The sequence below is a fragment of the Dipodomys spectabilis genome, unplaced genomic scaffold (assembly GCF_019054845.1).
Source record: "Dipodomys spectabilis isolate Male_0828 unplaced genomic scaffold, ASM1905484v1 ptg000098l, whole genome shotgun sequence".
Taxonomy (NCBI): domain Eukaryota; kingdom Metazoa; phylum Chordata; class Mammalia; order Rodentia; family Heteromyidae; genus Dipodomys; species Dipodomys spectabilis.
Window position 1 is genome coordinate 16708492 of NW_024870775.1, and position 21486 is coordinate 16729977.

Genomic DNA, 21486 nt, shown 5'->3' on the forward strand with positions numbered 1-21486 from the left:
TCAGGCAGGCTATTTGTTCTTTAAATAAAGCCAAGATCTACTGGGTTCCTTTGTTAAACTTCTTTTGTACAAGACAATGGCTTATTTTTAGTTCTAAAAAATGTGCAAAAGCAAAGCTCATTTTTGTAGTGTCCAGTGGCTACCTATCTTAATTTTTTAATTTGTTTATTGTTATTAAAAGGTGATATACAGAGGGATGACAGTTACATAAGTCAAGTGATGAGTTTGTTTCTTTTTGGACAGTGTTGCCCTTCTCTTACTCTCTCCAATTTTTCCCTCCCACATCCTCCCACAAGTTGTATAGTTTGTTTTCAACATGTGTGTCTAGTAAGCACCACTGCCGTATTTATTCACCCATTATCCCTCCACTTCTGTGCCCCCCTACCCTCTCAAAGACAGAGAAATGAACAAACATGAAAAAAAGAAAAGAAAAGAAAAACAACAATAACAAAGGAATAACATCTCATTTCTGTTTCCTGGACTTCATCTCCATAAATAATGCTTGATATGATCAGAGGCATGTAGACATTGCATGTTCCTTCCTAAGAGTATGCTTGTAGGGGAACTTCTAACTTAATGGGAGACATACAAGCTGACCATGGCTTTCCTTACTCCTTTAGTGTCTGGATAGAGAGGCAGAGTTGAGTATACCACTAAAAGTTATAAGTTGGCTGGGCACCAGTGGCTCACACCTGTAATCCTAGCTACTCAGTGGGGAGAGTCGGTAGCCCAGTGTAAACCTGACCTTGCTTGGCTATTGCTTCTCATTGAGGAAGACTCAAGGCATAGATCTGCAAAACATGTCATCACCTTTCTAAAAAAGAATCAGCCTTTCTCTCTACCAGTGGCGGGGTGCCCCATTCTCTCCTCACAGTTCCCAGAGCTGCTTGGGACATGTGGTTGAAAAGGAGGGCTGGAGAGGAGTTCCCAGCCTGGAGCCTCACAGGCAACAGTGGCTGCTGCAATAAGGGCAGCAGAGAGCCACTCTCAGCTCCACACAGCAAGTCTCTGCTCATTATGAGCACTGAGCATTATTAGCACTTTTATAGGACATTTTTCAAGAATTGAGTGCTATGTGTCCTGTGTCCTGTTACATACGCTAGAACCAATTGCTTTAATTGGCCTATTGTTGCTGGAGGGAGTAGTCAGGGAACAGGCCAGATTATCTTTAAGCCTGTGGTTCCCAGTCTGGCCACAGATCCCAGCCAGCCCCAGAACATTCAGGGAAACTGAGTCCGTATGTGCCCTACCCCCCCCCCCCAACAGATTTCCCAGTAGAAAAATCTGGGACAATTTGAGCATCAAATAAATAATATTACAGGAATGGATTCTAGCCCATTAAATAAGATAGAAATCCGTGAATTGTGTGCTGTTATTAACTATAAACAAATAAGAATGGAACACCTTTTCATAGAATAGAAGGTCAGCAAGTAAATGTGGAAGGAATGATAGAAAATCTACCTTCTGGCAGGCATCAGTATAGAAGTTGATTTAGGAAGGAATTGTCAGTGGATACTTAGGCTGATGGGTGAATGCTATATATAAGTAATAAGATATTGGCATCATCTTGGAATAATTTACCAAATAATGTCAAGCAAAGGGAAAAATAGTGACTATTGGTACAAAAATATGGACAACATCAACTTATCCTCATAAAATGCAGTGAGGCCAGGTACAAATGGCTCATACATTTAATCCTAGCTATACACAGGAGGCTGAGATATGAGGATTAATGTTCAAAGCCAGACTAAGCGGGAAAGTCCACGAGACTCTTATCTCCAATTAATTATCCAAAAGCTGTCAAGTGGTATAGTGCCAATCTTAAGCAAAAGAGTTAAAAGACAATATGCAGACCCTGGGTTCAAGCCCCAATACTGGTACACTTACATACATACTGGGGGGGGGGCGGCATTAGGTGTCTACCTGGTTTGTCATACTCCAATTATGACACCCACTAACTGGGTGATCTTTATCACAACTTCTGTCTCTGCCTCAGTTTCCTCTGCTCCATAATGAGAATAGTCATGGTTCCATGCTCTAAAAGTTGCTGCAAATTAGTATAATGACCTCTATAAAACTTCACAGGACTTCACAAAGCCCATGGTAAAGTCTCTATGTATGTTAACAGTTACAAATAATACAGACTAGGAAAATCAGCCCAGAGAAGTAAAGCAGCACTCAATCTCACACCCACCACACTCCAAGTCTCCACTCTCCCCTGCCTTTCAGAAAATGATGAATCCCTTCAGAGAACACTTTTGAAAATACTCTCTCATCTACTTGTCCTTTGACAGTCTGTGCAGGTGAGCAGGAGCTAGATCTCTCATGGGCCCCATTTTACAGGTGAGGGAAAACCTTGATTCACCCCACAAGGACAGCATTAAAAAAATCATAGTGTCACCAGACAGAGGTGAGGTTTAGTGAAGCTCCTCTTTAAATGAAGGAACTCTTCACTTAGGGTCCTTGACTTTGATCGCCAAATAAGAATTTCTGGACAAGTCACAATGGTAAGAAAACTTGGCAGAACTTTATTAAGTAAACAAACAAGGAAGCAGACTGACAAAAAAGCAGACAAACAAAGCAGAGTGTGGGTACTCTCTAGGGACACAAAGACACAGACACAGACAAGGATACACCCAGAGAGACACACAGCTCCTTGGGCTGTCGGGTATTTATAGGGTAAAGGCAGGGGGTCTGGCTTTAAGTTATGCAAAGCTAGGTGCTTTGTCTTTGCTTTAACTACACCTGGTGTTCCAGGTAAGAATGCATCCTGCCATAAAACAGATCTTTATCCTTGAAAGGAGGAGACATCCTGCTATCTGCATTTTGGGGCATCCTGTCTGGCAGTTGTGAATTCTTGGGTGAGGAATGCATCCCTTAGGAAAGAATGCATTCAGTTGCCTCTCTTTAAACCAAAGATAGCATTTCTAAGTTTCTAGGTACCATATTTCTGAGTTGCTACACCAGGCTTCAGTTTCCATAAGTTGTCCTTCTTAATTTCCCCCAAAATGACTTTTGTTCCCTTAATCTTAAGGGAAGTACATGAAGGAATATCTCCTGTATTTGCTGTTAGCTGACAGTATCTCATCTTTCCTAGTCTATCCAGCTTCAACAAGAAGAATTTGAGCCCCTTTGTTTTGACTCCAAAGCTCTGATTGCTTGCTAGACCTGAACTTGACTCTGGGAATTCCAGCCCCATTTCTATTGCTCTGGGAAAGTGGCCTAGAAATAGTGTCAGATTCAAGAAAGGTCACAGAGGTTGAGAAGGCTCTTCTGAACTTGAACATTACAGCAAAAGTGTGGGGTGTTCTCTCTCTGCTTCCAAATGCATTATGCCATTGGAGCAGACCAAGCAAGAAAAGTTTCTGACAGGTACTGAGAAAGACTTGGAGCAAGGATTAGAAGCAAGGGCTGGCACATGTTAGTAAGCCCTCAAGGTCAAGTCAAGGAGATATCAGGCCTACTCAAGCAAGCAAGAGAAAACAGTGGCTTTTGTCTTCAAAGTTGAGGTTTGTTAGAATCTCAACAAACCAGAATGGATGGCATTCCTCCTCCTTTCTAGTGTTCCATTGACTCTCAGTTTCTCCTTTGATGCACAAAATGTAGCTGTAGTTAATTGACCAATTTTTGGTCAGCAAAAGGATTAAATGAAAGTTCTTATTTACCCAGGAAAAGGGATCTGGAGTTTATAATCACATCACTATATGGTAATCATCTGATGCCTTATGGGTTAAGAGTCGGAAGTACGCCATCTTGCCCCACCCCACTGCAGGTCTTGCAGGGCTATCCACACAGACCTCTCCTCTTCTCCTTTCTCCTTGCCCTGAGAAAAACTCAATCTCATCTGTCTGCAGTTAGCAGAAATCAGAGTAACTGCTAGATTTGCTGCTGGGACAAAAGATATATGTGATGTTAACCGTTCATTGAGCTATGAGATGAACAAGATGGGTGTTGAAAGGAAAACCTGAGCTGAGAGTACATTTCCAATGTTCATATAGCTTCTTTTTTGATGTATGTTTCCAAACACTGACTTCAGGATGGGAGCCATCCTTTTCCTCCTACAATGAGACTGGCTTGTGGCTTTAAGACTTTAAGCAGAGACCATCACTCAGACCTATTAACAGTCAGTACAATGTGTTGTGTCAGGAACTTGCCCCCATTTTTAGTTCTGGCTGCAGGTATTTTGCTGGATAGACCAAGTGTGAAGCTCTTTTATATGAACACAAAATAGACCACTGAGAAATGTCAAATTCCAAGAGTAATAGAGGGAGTGAATCTGACCAAAGTACATTCTATGCATGTATGGATATCACACAATTTATATAATTAATATCCACTTATTTCTAAACTCACAGTTCAATGTGTGTATGAGAGAGAGAGAGAGAGAGAGAGAGAGAGACGACAGACAGACAGAGACAGAGACAGAGACAGAGATCATGCTCTCAGGACAATGCTGTCAGCAGTGGCAAAGTGGAAACAACCTAAGTGCCCAACAATTAGGGATTAATAATGGAGGAGACACACATGGAGTTCTGCATGGCCCCTTCAGATGCATGCTGAAGATGTGTACTTGCTGATTTGGAACTATGTGCTCAATTTATGGCAAAGTATTTTAAAAAGCAAGAAATGGAGATGGGAAGGGATGGGAAGGGGAAACAAAGGAGGAGGCAACAATGCTTGATAAGAAATGTACTCATTACCTTGCCCATGTAATTGTAACCCCTCTGTACAGTATTTTCACAAAACCAAAAAAAAAAAGCAAGGGATGGGGGCTGGGAAGGTGGCTCAGTGGTAGAGTGCTTGCCTTGCATGCATGAGGCCCTGGGTTCAACTCCTCAGCAATACATAAGCAGAAAAAAGCTGGAAGTGGTACTGTGGCTCAAGTGGTGAAGCACTAGCCTTGAGCTGAAGAGCTGAGGGACAGTGTCCAGGCCCAGAGTTCAGGCCCCACGACTGACAAAAAAAAAAGCAAAGAATGTCACAGTAGATGATCCCAGTTGTATATACATGCAATAAGGGGAGAATAAGGAAGGAAGTATCCAGGAAGGAGGAAAGATTCCACGTAATAGAGAAGGAAGTAGAGTTTTGGAACGGCATTCTAAGAAGTGGAGAATGAGGACAGAGAGATGATTCTGAGAATAAAAGGGAATGAGACTGCTGTGAACTGAATTGTCGTCCTTCCAAAAAAGTAATTGAGGTCCTGCATCCTGATAGCCTAACCCAGGTGAACTTGAACACGTAGGTTACATTAAAAAAAAAAAAGTTCTTTGTGAGTGTAATGAGGCTACAATGACATTAAGATTGGCTGGGATGGATCTTGATCCCATGTGACCAATGGAACACCAGAAATGCATGGAGGAAAGTGTTGAGTTAAGGCAGATGTGAGAGATGGTACCATGACATGGGGAAGATGGCAGTATGTGATGACATCAACAGAGATGGATATAATCTGTGGCTGTGCTGCCACAGCCACAGGAATACCTGTTGTTATCAGAAGCTACAAGAGGTCCAGAAGGGATCATGGCCTTGCCAACAATTTGATTTTTTTATCTCTAGCCTCCAGCAGAGAGAAAGAATGTGTATTTGTTGTTTGAAGACCCTCAGTGTGTGACATGTTGTCTTGGCAGCCCTGAATAATTAATACAAGGACCCAGAAAGATGGGGTGAAGCTGAGAGGGCTCCAGGGAATGAAGGAAGCATGGATGGAAGAACAGATAGATACAGGACATTTTAAGGATGAGATATCTATATTTGTATCTGCGTTTGCTATGAATGCCTCTTCAATCTCTTCCAAATCATCACAAATTGGAAGTTGAGGTCTTTTCTGTCTGGATCATCATGGAATAGAACCAATGCAGAAGAGAGCCAGGGTGACGTGGAGATAGAATATCCCATCCCTTCTGACCCTACTCAGCCCAAGTAATTCTCAGAAGCCCATAAGGAAATTTAGACTTCTGCTTTTGCAAAACTTAAATACTCTATTTCCAGGATCTATGCCTTACAAGATGGAGCCACATGTCCTGGGTCCTATAGTCACCAGATCAGTGAGATTTCTGCCACGTACTGACTAGCACAGGAGCCAGTCTGGATGTTACTCCAGCTGCTCCAATGGCCCTGCTTAATGAAGAGCAGATGTCACACAAGAGCCATTCCATCCCGTGTGGTCATCATCTGGGTTGTTCAAAGAAAACAAAGGACTTGTGCTCACAAAGCTTCATGGAGCTTCCTTTCCCAATTCTCCACTGCCTCATCCAGATGGCAGATGGCCAAGGATCTCTGATTTCTCTTTCTTCTTGACTGATTATAAATCTAATTTATTCAAATGTTCTCTGGAGACATCAACCATCTAAGAACAGGTCAGGATGGCTTTGCCCCTGTGTTCAACCCTCCAACCCTTCAATGGGGGATTCATACATTGGCCAAGGCAGGAGAGTAACTCTTAATGATGTATGCGAAATGACAGTGAAGACTTCTTTTAGTGATCAGGTAATGCTTTAACCATGGAATATCTGCTTGACATCATGGAAAAAACAGCATTTCTAACTGAGATGTGATCACAGAGAAGGAGTCTTTGGTTATCCCAAGGCAACAAGGATATTCCAGAAAAGGGAACACCGATGCTCAGATGAACAGAGGCACCTGAAGTGCCAGGAACAACCTACAGTGGAGGGTGGCTGAAGGAGGATTGAGACAGGACAACATCTGCTAACTCAAGATCTCAGGCCTCCGGTGCCATTCCAAAGGTAAGCACAATGAAGCTGGAGGCATGGCTTGGTCGCATAGTACATACCTAATATGCATGAGTCCCTGAGTGGCAGCAGATGTTGAGTGTCTGGGTGGTAGGGAGGTGGCACTGCATACTAAAATGGGCCAGCATGTGGAACAAGTTCAAGAAACAAAGAAAAAGTACAACAGATGCTGGCAAGGATGATGCCAAAAGGGAAACCTAATACACTGTTGGTGGAAATGTAAACTTATTCAACCACTCTGGAAAGAAGTATGGAGGTTCCTCAAAAAATTAAACAAAGAACTACTCAAATGATGCAGCAATTCCATTAATGGGCATTTACTCAAGAGAAAAGCCACCAGCATAATGATGCTCATTGCAGCATTATTCACCATAGCTAAGGTATGGAATCAGCCCAGATGTTCCTCAATGGATTAATGGATTAAGAATATATATATATATATATATATATATATATATCTCACATTATATACATATACATACACATATATGTATATATGTATACATATATGCACACAATGGAATGTTACTCGTCTATTAGAATATTATGCCATTTGTAAAGAAATGGAAAGACTTGGAAAAATTATATTAAGTGATGTTAATCAGTAGTCCCAGAGAGACGAAGGATGCATATTATCCTGTATATGTGGAAGCTATGTTTCAATCATAAACTTATAACTAAATATGTTGGGTGGTATGCAAGTGTAGACAATTGCATTAATTGAAATATAGTAGATTCTAGAGAACTCAAATACCTTTAGTCCTTAAAAAAGCAAAGGCAGAAAAGGTCCAAAGCTATGTACATATGACCATATAAGATGATGTTAAGCAAAATGAACCCCAAGATAAGGACACAAGAGGTTTTAACTTTCTTGCTGTAGTTTTTAATGTACTTATAATGTACTATGTGATTTGATTTTTTTTGTTTCTTTGTATGTTCTTCCCCCATGGTATAGCCCCTGTTTTCACTGTATTTGCTTCTGGTGCCCTGCATCTTATACATACATTTTTCTAATTTGGGGATGGGAAGGGAAATAACAAAATGCTGAAATAAGGATACAGGTTGACCCATTGTAACAATGAGATGTACAAGACACTATGTTGCAAATGAACTTTACAACTTCGGGGTAGGGGGAGGGACGAGTTGGGGAGATGGGGAGGGAAGGGATGGTAGGAGGAAAACAAAGGAGGGGGGAACAAGGAAATGTACTCATTACCTTGCTCATGTAACTGTAACCCCTCTGTACAAAGTATCTTTACAATAAAATATATATTTAATAAAAAAGGTAAAGGCAAAGTTCAACAAAATAAACACTAGTAAATGAGTACTGAAAAAGAGTGGGATAAGGTCAAGGGGAAATGGGGAGATGAATGAAGAGAAGAAGAGGGGAAGAATGTAGTCAAGAATTCAGTGTATATCCTACAAAATTAAGAAGAATGATGAAGAGGAGTAGGGGAGAGATGGGTGAGAATGATCAAGATATATTGTAATTGTAAACTACTTCGTTAAGGGGAAACTTCTTTGCACACTGCTTAGAGATCATCTTTTTTAAGTTAAAAAAAAAGTGTTGGAGGCTTGGCTCAGTTGGTAGAGCACTAGCCAATGAGTGAATGCATCAGATATTTAGCTTAGAACCAAAAGAAAAAGTTAAAAAAGGGAAAAGAAGGAGAAGGAAGAGGAGGAGGAGGAGGAGGAGGAGGAGGAGGAGGAAGAGGAGGAGCAGGAGGAGGTTGTTTTCCTTCAGCCAGACACTGGTAACTCACACCTATAATCCTAGCTACTCAGGAAGCTGAGATCGAAAATCACATTTGGAAGCCAGCCCAGCAAATAAATCCAAGAGACTCTTATCTCTCAATTAACTAACAAAAAGAAAAAAGAAAAGAAAACCTGTGGCACACACAGTATAGTGCCAGTGTTGAGCAGAAAAGCCAAGTGAGAGCATGAGGCTCTGAGTACTGGTACAAGAAAAGAAAAAAACAAAAAGCAACTGAAGATCTATTAGGTGCAATGCAAATGTTCCTAAGAGAACATCAGAAGATACCTAGAAGGGAGAAGTGCTCCTAAGTTCATTTTTATTCTTTGTCATATGTCCTGTAAAAATTCTACCCCATAAGTTCCAGCCCTATTTTTTTTCAGTCATGGGGCTTAAACGCTGGGCCTGGGTGTTGTCCGTCAGCTCTTCAGCTCAAGGCAAGTGCTCTACCACTTGAGCCACAGCTCCACTTCTGGTTTTCTGGTGGTTTATTGGAGATAAGAGTTTCACTGATTTTTCTTTCCAAGCTGGCTTCAAACTGTGATCCTCAGATCTTAGCTTCCTTAGTAGCTAGAATTACAGGTGTGAGCCACCGGCACTCAGCTTCCAGCATTATCTTGAAGGTACGTTCCTCCTTCTTCAGCTGTCTCCCTCCTGCTCCTCCCCAGTTTGTCTGTCTGCCTGTCTGTCTGTCTGTTTCTCTTCCTACCCCCCCCCCCCCACTCCTCTGCTTCTGTCTCCAAGCTCTTCATCTTTCTGAACTCTGGCCACACTAGTGGATTTTGAACCTGTTACTCTGAGCCTGGTGCCCTTTTCAAACCTGGCATCTTTAAATAGAGATAGTTTATTTTTTTACTCTCCTGGAGTCTCTGCTCAGGCCTCAACCCTCTAAATCCAGCAGCCTTGAGACGTGACTGCATCACTCACAGATATTTGCTGCTTTCCTGTTAGTCTTAGGCCAATCAGCACCTGAGAAGGACCATGCTGTGTGTCTGACATTAAAATGGCTGTTGCCCCTATGAGCAGAGATCTGTTTGGGCCACCATCAACTTCTTCCCTGTCCCAGAAGCATGTGAAGCACTTTGTAGATGTGCAGGAAATGTTGACCAAAGAAGACTCCAGAACTTCCCACCTCTCCTATCTTTCCCTTAGGCACTAACCATCTTTCTAAGGGGACCTTCTGGTGGTGACTTCCATAGGCTCATGGATTCCTCTCTGCATCTCAGGTAGCAGGTGGCTCTCTCTCTCTCCCATTTTACAGATGAGGAGTGCAGCCATAAAGCCCAGGTAAGAACTATAGAGCTGGAGCACAGGCCCAGGTAGCCTGTCTATAGAGCTTCCCTGCCTGCTCCCTATACCTTCTGCAAATTACTCATGCCAACATGTTGTCTTCTGGTTGCCCAGCAACCCTATGAGTGACAGAATTATCCTATAATGGCCAATGGAAGAAAGGAAGGTCCAGGGATGTGATCCAGCCTAGCTTATTATCTGTCCTCTGCTACTGTCTCTTGGAAGTTTGGGAAGGCTCTATTTCACTGACCTCACCTAAAACTATAAGCAAATCAGAAAAGCAGGATATTTTCTAAGTGTAAAGTGGTATTCTTCAAATCCCATAAGTGTATTATCACCTCTCTAAAGACAAAGATGTTATTCTTTTCCCTCATCCCTCTACCCCCAAAAGACTTTGCTAGTTGTTGGTGCTCAAGAACCATCCAAAGAAAGAATCAGGGTGCCCATGGGATGCCCACGTGTGTGTGTGTGTGTATGTGTGTGTGTATGTGATACTCTGAATGTATGCTCAGATATCTGAGTGTTAAAGTTTATATAAATTTATATAAACTAGGGGTTTGTATATATTCAGAAGCTGTGATTATTGTGTGATCATCTCAGAGCTTTGGTATTGGTATGTGTTTTGACTATGGGAGTGTAGGGCAGCATGTGTACATGGAATAGAAGTTAGAGTGTGGTGGTACTAATAGTGTAAATGCATAGTTTATCACACAGGATTTATGGGTACTTTTATTTTTGCCAGTCATGGTGCCTGAACTCTGGGCCTGGGCACTGTCCCTCAGCTCTTCAGCTCAAGGCTAGTGCTCTACCACTTGAGCCACAGCACCACTTCCAGCTTTTTCTGCTTATGTGGTGCTGAGGAATCGAACCCAGGGCTCATGCATGCAAGGCAAGCACTCTACTACTGAGCCCCTGTGGGTACTTTTAAAGAGTGCTTATTAGAGAGAGATGCTTTGTTTTTATTTAGAGGAGTATTTAATTGTGAATGTGTATCTTTTTAGACATGGAAGGTGCTTGAAACAGAAGAATGTGTATATGGGAGCCACTAGTGGGGTTAAGTGTGTATTTATTTAGAAGGTGGTGATGGAAGGATTCTGTTTGAGATTGTTTCTATGCAGATATTGGAGACTTTGTGTGTGTAAGGAAGTTGGCGGTATTCCTTGATGTTCCTGTGTGTGTGTGTGTGTGTGTGTGTGTGTGTGTGTGTGTGTGTGTGTGTGTGTGTTTGGGGCTTTGAGGTTGAATCTGTATTTTAGAAGTAATTTTCAAGGTCCCAGGAAGGTGAGTGATGGTTTTGAAAGTATTACTAAGTTCAAGATATTTGATTCTGTTCTCTTACATTTCCAACTGAAATTCTGCAATACATTGGGCCAGAGGTGGAAGGGGGTAGGGGGGAGGGGGGAGGGACAGTAGGGAGTGAGGCAGGGACAGAGCCAGAGCCAGAGAGATTAAAAGGGCCCCATACTACTTTAAAGTCAACCACAATTGGCCTATGCTGTCAAGTTCACTAAAAGTAGATCAAAAGTTTGAAAGTAAACCTTCCTGGCATTGACATTGGGGGGATATCTGTGTGTGAAATACATGTATATAGTATAGAGTAAGAGCTCTAGGAAAAGAGTCAGGACACATCACCTTCTGTGCCCGAAGGGTTCTTCACTGGAACTTGCAGTGGTAGATTGGTAGCTTTGAGTGGTAGATTGAGTGGTCAAGTATGACATGATGAGTTTTTATAAAATTGTTTATTGTTATTAAGGTGATGTGCAGAAGGGTAACAGTTACACAAGTCAGGTATCTACAGTTTTTAAATTTTAAATATATTTTTATTTTAAAGCTACTGTACAGAGGAGTTACAGTTACATGAGCAAGGTAATGAGTCCATTTCCTATCGAGCAGTGTTACCTCCTCCTTTGTTTTTCCCCTATCATCCCTTTCCTCCCCACCTCCCCAACTCCTTCCTTCCCCCACAAAAAGTTGTAAAGTTCATTTTCACCATAGTGTCTTGTACATCTCATTGTTGCAATGGGTCATCCTGTATCCTTATTTCAGCATTTTGTTATTTCCCTATATATACAAGATGCAGGACACCGGAATCAAATACACTGACAACAAGGGTTATACCATGGGGGAAGAACATACAAAGAAACAAAAAAAATTATATTAAGTGAAATAAGCCAGACTCAAATAAACATAGGTCCAATGGTTTCCCTTATCTGCAATAACTAGTATATGTCTAGGACAAGCAGAAGAGGTCAAAAGCTATGTACATATGACCATATAACCTGATGCTAAGCGAAATGAACCCCAAGATAGGGACTCAAGAGATATCTTTCTTATTGTTCTTTTTAATGTACTTATAATGTGTCTACATTTCTTTTAGAACAGTGTCACCCCTTCGCTCTCTCTTAGTTTTTCCCTCCCGCACGCATCCATGCATGGATGGTTTTAAGGAAGGATCATCTCCCAAGGTTCTGTGAGGGCGCATGGTCTAGAAGGTGAGCGGTGCCCCTGCCCCGCCCCTCGGGGCGTAGCCAGCGCGTGCGCACAGGGCAAGTGTTCTGACAACCATCCAACTGCGGCAATTGCGCAGGTGTGAGCTTGGATACGCAGGCGCGACCTGGGCGTTGCTGCCCAGGCAGGTCAGGCGCGAGCTAGGAGGACGTGGTCTCAACGGTCATGGCTCCCTGAGTCAGTTAAACAAAAACAAAGGTAATGGAAACTCAGCACTGATTCTACCTTAGCATGGCCTGGCACTGCTCCAGGGTTCCCGTCCTTAATCTTAAGCATCTCTGTGTCTGGAAGGGCAACAGTACCCTGTGGGACTCAGTACCCTGTGGGACTCAGTACCCTGTGGGACTCGGCCAGTACCTAGCGCTGTGTTTTGTTGGGTTTGGGGGAGGGCCACAGCCCAGGGCGCCCCTCATTCTTCTGTGAGGTCTTTGGCCTTCAGGTGGGGAGTGGAGGCTAATAAATATGCTGTGAACCTACAAGCGTGGCCCTTCTGATAACCCTCACTCCTTCAAGAATGCAGAAGGTTGAGGGAAACTTCTCATGTGTTTGAAAAGCATTTTCCTATTCAGCTATAAAGTAGCTCCTGTCAAAAATTGTATTAAGTGAAGTAAGCCAGGCCCAAAGAAACATAGGTCCCATGGTTTCCCTTATTTGCAATAACTAGTACATGTGTAGGACAAGTAGAAAAGGTCAAAAAAGCTATGTACATATGACCGACCATATAAGACGATGTTAAGCAAAATGAACCCCAAGATAGGGACACAAGTAGGTTTTTTTTCTTTCTTGCTATTGTTTCTAACGTATTTATAATGTACCTTGTGATGGTTTTTTTGTTTCTTTCTTTCTTTGTATATTCCTCCCCCACAGAATAATCCCTGTTTTCACTGTATTTGATGTCCATGCCCTGCATTTTGTATATACAGTTCTCTAATTTTGGGAGGAGAAGGGGGAAAAAAACCAATGTTTAAATAGAGCTACAGATTGATCCATTGTAACAGTGAGATGTACAAGACACGTCGTTGAACTTTGGCGGGGGCAGTGAGAGGGGAGAGAATTGTGGAGGTGAGAGGGAAGGGATGGTAGGGGAAAAACAAAGGCAACAATATTCGCTAGGAAATGTACTCATTACCTTGCTCATGTAACTGTAACCCCTCTGTACAGTATTTTTACAATAAAAAAGGTACAAAAAAAAGTAGTTCCGGTCATTACAAAGTGATGGAAGTTCTGATAGACTTTCTTGTTTTACTTAAGACCCTTGTTGGTATAAGAAAAAATGTCAGCATCCATATTCTGTCTATATTCATCTGTGCTGTTGATGCCTATACAGAATTTCATAATAGTGTTTTGTTCAGACTGATGTCATATCACAAAGGACTTCTTCTGGATGCAAGAGTCTGGTGAAAATCAAAACTTTATAATTAGTTGACTAAAAGGAATCTACATTGAAGAAAATTGTGTATTTTATTCCAGTGTATACTACTCATCTATTCAGCAAAAGTTATGTATTCAGTGGGTGTTAGTGATAATGTATGATTAAGTCATTGAGCACTTTTGAACATGTGAAGGTGTGTTTGCTTTGGAGAGCATGTAAATTGCAATGAATTATTATATAAATGTATTATTTTTGGCTACTTGGGGACTGAGAATTCAGAGGGAATGAGTCTTGTCCATCGTGTGTTTTGAAACATTAGTTGGAAAATTGTACAAATGTATGTTTTGGAGTTATGTTGTAAATTGAATGTGAGAATGTAATCTATGCATTTGCATGTGTGAGTGATGATAGTTGTAAAGATATTCTGAATAAAGGAATTTCAGCATGGTGTTTGTAGCATGATGTGTGCGTATATTTATGGAATGTAAGATGCAATTGCATTTTGGGTTAGGTGTTTATAATTAGGGTTTTTAACACTTTACCAGTACTTTTTCTAAACGAATTTTAAGGCAATGTATTAAGGCAAATGTGGAAGAAATCTGTGCATATGTTTGTAGGCCATGTTAAGACATTGGTCATTTTTCTGTGGATTTGAAATTGGTTTATGTAGTGGGGAAAATGTAGGAAGATGATTTGTATATTCAGGAATTGCTGGATGATGGGTTTTTGTGATTTTCACAGGCGATTTCTTATTAAGTATTTAGTAGTACGTGTGTGTGTGTGTGTGTGTGTCTTCCAGATGTTTCCTCAGAGTCAGAGGGAGTAAGATGGACCTGAATGGTGAGAGGAACATCAGGATAAATTGGCCATTTGGTATATACATTGTGGTCATTATGAGTTTTGCTTCACTCTTAACTAGTTTAGTTAATTTTCTAGAGCTAAAGAGTCCCCATAAATGTTGGGTTCAGATTCTTCATGCATATGGATTCAAAGGTGACAATACATTGGAAAGTTAAATGTTTTTTCAACATTTGTGGTCTCCTGCTATCTGGGGGTCATGAAGGCTGGGCCAGTGGTTCATAACAGTGGAAAAGAGGACTTTTTGTAAGTGCATGGGCTTCATGGACGTCAGTCTTATAGCTAAGCTGTTTTCTTGACGTCAGGCGAGATGAGCCAAGCTCTTGTCTCGCAAAACATCTCAGCTGCATGAAGGCAGCCAGAAGTGCTGCTACCTCTGCATGTTCAACTATTTGGAAAGGATACTCTCCACAGGTTTTGATGGTTGAAAGCCCACTATCACCTGCCCGCTGGTTGATAGGTACTGCTGGCTATCAAGCAGATGAGCTGTGATAGCAGTTCAGTAGTAACCTCTCTCCATGAAAAGCTGATATTTCAACAGTAGGTACAACCTTGAGTGCTGAATGAAGAGTTTTATTTCTGCATGAGAAGCATGTTTCGTGGGAGCATATTTCAAGAAATGTTCCATCTTCTGTTCTTTTCTGCAGGCTTATGGTGAAGCTAGCTTTTTGGAAGCTCATGTCAGCTTTGTGTTTCCTTGATAAGGTAGTACAGCTATCTTCATTTTCTTCATTTTTTTGGTGAGCTGACCAATGAAACAGAACTGTATGATCAAGGTGACTATAGGCAAATGCCACAATACTTCTGCTTCTCCCTGACCTTTCCCCAAAGTTTCTGATCCAGGCCTTTTTTTGGAAAGTCATGATATAGAGGCAAGAAATGCTTTTTTTCCAGAAAGAGGTAGAATGGTGATAAGAGTATGAACAGTAAAGATTGTATTCAGATGGAAATAAGAACTATATTGGGTATTGGATGCTCATGTTAAATACTGACACTAAACTTGTCTACATTTTGTTTATTCCCTGATAATTTTTGTGAGGTCAGGTGTAAAGGTGACCTGACAAAAATAATTTCAACAATGCACATAATTGAAGAGCTGTGATAGAAGCATTGAAGACAGCTTTTTGGCCAAACTTATACTGAGATCCTGGCAATAAATACATAGGGCAAAGGTTTGAAAAAGTTAGTTTGGACAGAAAGTAAGATGTCTAAAGTTGAGGATAAAAAGTATGGTTGCTAAAGTGATTAGGGTCATTCAAAAGAGCCAAGTTCTCTACAATGGGAAGAAAATGCCATGAGGACTTCTCAGGATTAGTATTGCCAGTCACCAATGGCTCCCATGATTGTTTTGGAGCGCAGCTTCCTTGTTTGCACAGTCTTTCCAGGGAATAGGTTCCAAGGGTCTTTTGGTCCAGGGTTTTATTTTTCCCTGTTTGGCCATGATGACATTCAGAGGAGATAGGGTCTGTGCAAGCCCAAGTACTGCTCGTAGAGGTATCAGGACTTGTTTTATACATTTAGTGCTAGGTGTCAAAATGTGCAGAATGAAAGAGTTATGAGGTTATGAAGGCTTCTACTGTGATTTCAGAGGAAAACCTTTGTGTTCAGGAAGCTTGAGGTAATGTCAGAGTCCCTGCACACAGGCTGTGATGGGCTATTTGTAAAGCTATGAGAGTGAGCCACAGCTGTCGTGGAGACCCCAGGCATTTGGAGATGTCAGAATGTGGAATGCTTGCTGTGTGCCAAGGCAGATAAAGAGTGTAGCTTTGTGAGCTGTAGCCAGCAAGGCCATGTGAAGATAGAGGATGGAATGTTTGCCCTGTTGGTTTTGTCTTGCTTTGGACTGATTCCTGCTTGTTTTCTTATTCTTCTTGCCTTTTGAAATGCAAAGTTATTCTGTACCGTTGCATTTTAGAAGCATGTAATTAAATGTTATCTTTCATTTTTAAAAATTAACTTATTTTTATTGTAAAGGTGATACACAGAGGGGTTACACTTACAAAAGTCAGAAAGTGAGTACATTTCTTTTTTTACTGATTTTATTTATTTTCATTTTTTAATATATATTTTTATTGTAAAGGTATTGAGTACATTTCTTTTTGAACAGTGTCACCTCTTTTCTCTTTTTCTCCAAGTTTTTCCCTCCACCGTAAGTTGTAAAGTTCATTTTCAACATAGTGTCTTAGTGAGTATCACTGCTGAATTAGTTCACTCTCTAGCCCACCATTTCTCTCTCCCCTTTACCCTCCCCCAAGCAGATAAACTCACATACAAAAAGGGACACTAGCCAAAAACAGTGGCAACGGACAAAAACCAAAAAAAGGCAAAATAACAAAAAACTTCTTGTTTTTCTTTCTTGGAGTTCATTTTGGTAAATATCATTTAAATGATCATTTGCACATAGCTGTTGAACCTTTGTGATCCTCTTCAAAGAATATCTTCCTTCTGTCTCATTGTGTGAATGTTTATACAGTCCTGTTTTTATCATGTCCAAGTGTAATCTTTTGTCTTTTACCACCCATTGTGTTTAATTGTAGATTTATAGGCACATTCTAATTATGACAAATGAGGGAAACCATGTAGCCTATGTCTCTTTGGGTCTGGCTTCTCTTGATACAGTGTTTTCCAAGTCTTTCTACTTCCTTACGAATGGTGTACTGTCATTCTTTTTGATGGATGCATACAATTCCATTGTGCATATATTCCACATATTCTTGATCCATTCATCTACTGAGAGGCATAGGTTTATTTCATATCTTGGTTATGGTAAAGAATGCTGACCCAAAAAAGGGTAATGAGTACTTTACATGATTTTTAGTACAAGTGGTAAGAAATTCACTAAGAAGTTGATATTCATTTTTCAAGTTATTTAAGAGGAGTGATTAGAGGTTAAAGTTTTAATAAGTTTCCTACTTTTTATGGGAAATTATTTCTTTCTTGCCAAAAATTTAATAACTTTATGGAACTCTGCAAGGTTAGATCTGGGAGTATAATTATACACCCAAATGTTTATGCACACTCAAAATGAAGCCTTTTAAATGTATGTCCCAAGAAACCTACAGAAATATTCTAAAGAAAGCATATTATCATGAAGTTGACATGCTTTTCAAGCACATAGACTTCTCTTCGTTACTAGTAACATGTTAGTTGACCTCAAACAGCACAATATGCAGGGAAACTTTATAGTATGTAAAAACTAAACATGTTCCAAGACAATACAACAATAAAAGAAACAGTACTGAATATATTTGTTCTTTCTAGATTAACTCAATAGATTATCCTGCACAGAGTAAGATAACACTTCAAAAACAGACATCCATTCATCATGAATGGATGAGAGACCACTATGAAAATTCACTTGGCCTAATGGTTATTGGAAAATCACAAAATTTTATGATTGTATTTTATCTGCTATTTCAAATATGATAATTTTGTATTTGTATTTGACTTTTCTGGGCATAGGTGAAGATCTTTCTGGAGCTTAGGTGGCTTACTTTTTCACTAGGTTACCGATCAGGTATTATTGGCCATAATATCTGGTAGGTGTCTTCATAGCAAAGGTTAAGGCCACAAAGTAGACAGAAAAAAAATAGGAAGATAGAGAAGTCAGTATGTCATCTTGTTCCAGTCATCCTCTCATTCATCTTCAGGTCTAACTGAGGAGTCAGTCACTTTTGTCTGCAAAAGGAGCTGTAATAGCCTAAGCAAATAGACCATGAAAAATGATCTAGAAACTGTTACCATGTTAGCCCACATCCCAGAGTTGCAGTCCACAACGAAGTCAGTGAGACGCAGGGGATGCATGGCCTCCAGAATTAGAGACTTTTAACCAAAATGAATGAAGCCAGGAGATTTATTTAGTCATTATTGATAGAAAAAAATGGAACAATTTCTCAAGACTCATTACTTACGAACTCTTCATCTTCTCCCTCCTATGTGAATTTTCTCTATGGTTTGAAATATTTTTAGTACACCATAAACTATTAAAAACATGCTAATTTCAATGCCAGAAATGCAATAATGTAAAACAGAGCACATTGTAAAGAAAGAAAATGGCATAAAGAAACCATTTGTTATTGGAGAACAAGATGAAGATGGAAAATGAAAATTTTGTCAGAACATTCTCAGTTGTCAAGTATTTCATGAAAGATAGTCAAATGACATAGATTTGCAGAGTTAGCATATGTGATGCTGTCATGGCTAAAACTTCAAAAAAGATCTAAAAACCCAATAAAAAAAAACACAAGGCACTAATGGCTCTTAAAAGCTTGACTACAGTGAGGGATCTGTGCAGTGAACACTTCAAGTGAAGACATTCTCTCACTTTGACACAAAATCTGCACAAGGATCCCATAGAACTGTGATGACGATTTTCAGCAACCCCAGTTGTCAGTCCTGAGAATGATCCCTGACAGATTTCTTGCTTTGCTCTGAGACTCATGGAACCAGTGCCAAGTAGGACAAAGAGGTGAGAGTTTGTGTCTTGCACATTAGCTGGACTAGTGGTTCTCTCATTATCTAGAGTCCTGAAGTGCTGCAGGGACAGCTAAATACACTTTTCATAGCAATATGGCTTCAGGGTACATATTTGATGGTCTCTGCAGCAGTGTATCATACATCTCTATTTCTAAATATCTTTTGTACTTTTCTTCCTATCATGTCTATACAATGCCTATGAGTTCATGCCAGTGACTCCTTTAATGATAAACGATTTTGTAGCCAGTTGCAGATGACTTAGGCCTATAATACTAACTAGGGAAGAGGCTGCTATCTAAGGATCAAGGTTCAAAGCCAGCCCAGGCAGAAAATCTGTAAGACTCTTATCTCCAATAAACTACTCCAAAAAGTGAGAACTGGGGCAATGTCTTAAGTGGTAAAGCAGACAATACCCTGAGTTCCAGTCCTAGGTCTGACAAAGAAAAACAGAAAAAAAAGATGATTTTTGTTCAAGTTTGGGTTAATGTGAGGGTCTGATAATATTTCATGGAGGTTCACCTAGATTACAGATTTTTGTATCAATAGAACAGTATCTATGAATTTGACTTGTGAATTTGTTGCAAAGTTGAGTTTTAAGATTTGCCAAACAAATAGTTAAGCACCTATATCTGCATAGCAGATAAATATATATAGATATATATATAGATATATAGATATATATATCACATTTTCTGAATTGTTCATCCCCTGATTGGCACATGATTCCACATCTTGACTATGACAAACAATGTTGCGGTGAAGATGGTAGTGCCTGTATCATTGGTGTGGCGTTGTATTCTATTGGTTAAATGCCAAGAAGTGGGATTGCTGGGTCTTAGGGTATCTATATGTTTAGTCTTTTAAGAACATACTTACTGCTTTCTGATGTACTACTCCATATATTTCACATTTTGGTTCTTTTTGGACCTTTTCCTTAATTTCATCTACTTGGACGATGTGCAGTGACTGTTTCAGCATCTCCTAGCTGGCTTTGATGGCAACACTGTGGTCCCGGTGATGTACATTGGATTGTATAACATCTGCTTTTGAATTTCTCTGCCAGCATAAGCTGAGGAGGTGAACCTGGGTTAGGTCAGTTTGGTACTAGCAAGATCCAAGGAATAAAGCCAAGAAAACCGTTAGATTCTGCAGGTTCCTGCCAATGACTTAGGTGGGAGAATGAGTAAAATGTTTTGGTGTGTGATGGTATGTGGTGTGTGATAGCCGGGCGAGAGCTCAACCTCTCGGGCACTAGCCCTAGTATTTTCAGACAGTATGTCCTTTTTTGTTGATGTTGCTATTGTTTTTGACCATAGTCCATTTAGTGATTTTCCTGGGTTTTATACCTTCTCTCCTCCCTCTGCTTCTCAAGTTGCTAGGAATACTGACTTGCACCACCACATCAGCAAGAACAAAATCTCTTGACTGGCCAAGGAATGCACTAGTGTGACCCCTACTGAGAAATCAGCCTCTCCACTGCGCAGGTTGGTGAGTCATGAAGAGAGAATAGACAAAATGAAGGCTAATGAAAGGAGGAGTTGTCATGACTTTTCTCGGCATAGGTGGAGATCTTTCTGGAACTTAGGTGGCTCCCCTCACTTTTTCACTAGGTCATTGATCTGCTATTATTGGCCACGCCATCTGGTAGTATCTTTATACAGAGGTTAAGGCCAGAGAGTAGCTAGAAAAAATAGAAAGATAGAGAAGTCAATATATCGTCTTGTTCCAGTCATCCTCTCATTCATCTTTGGGTCTAAGTCAGGAGTCACTTTTTCTGCAAATGGAGCCATAATGACCTAGTCAAATGACCAAGAAATGTGACCTCGAAACTGTTACCATGTTAGCCCACACTCCAGAGTTTCAATCCCCAGCGAAGCTAGTGAGACACTGGAGATGCATTGGCCAGCAGGATGGCCTGCAACATTAGAGACTTTACAATCAAAATGAATAGAGCCAGGGGATTTATTTAGTCATTATGCCTTCCTTTCTTTCCTTTCTTTCATTTCTGTTTTCTTTTTTGTTGTTGTTGTTGTTTTGTTGGTTGTTGGGCTTGAACTCTGGGCCTGGGTGCTGTCACTGAGCTCTTCAGCTCAAGGCTAGTGCTCTACTACTTGAGACACAGCGCCACTTCTGGTTTTCTAGTGGTTTATTGGAGATGAGTCCTGCCCAGGCTTGTTAAAAATCATGAACTTCATATCTCAGCCTCCTGTGTAGCTAGAATTGCAGATGTGAGTCACCAGCGCCCGGCTAGGAGTCATTATTCTTGATTTAAAAGAAGGAACTAATATTGAAGACTCTTTACTAACATTCACTACTCACCTAATGAGCTAGCCCTCCTATGCAAGTTTCCTCTGCAGTTTGTTTCTACTGACAGAAACATCTTGCAGGCTCTCATACACTTGTACAAACATGCTGCTTTCAAAGGGAGAAATGTGGGCTTGCAGTAATCTAATACAGAGCACAATGTAAAGAAAAACAAT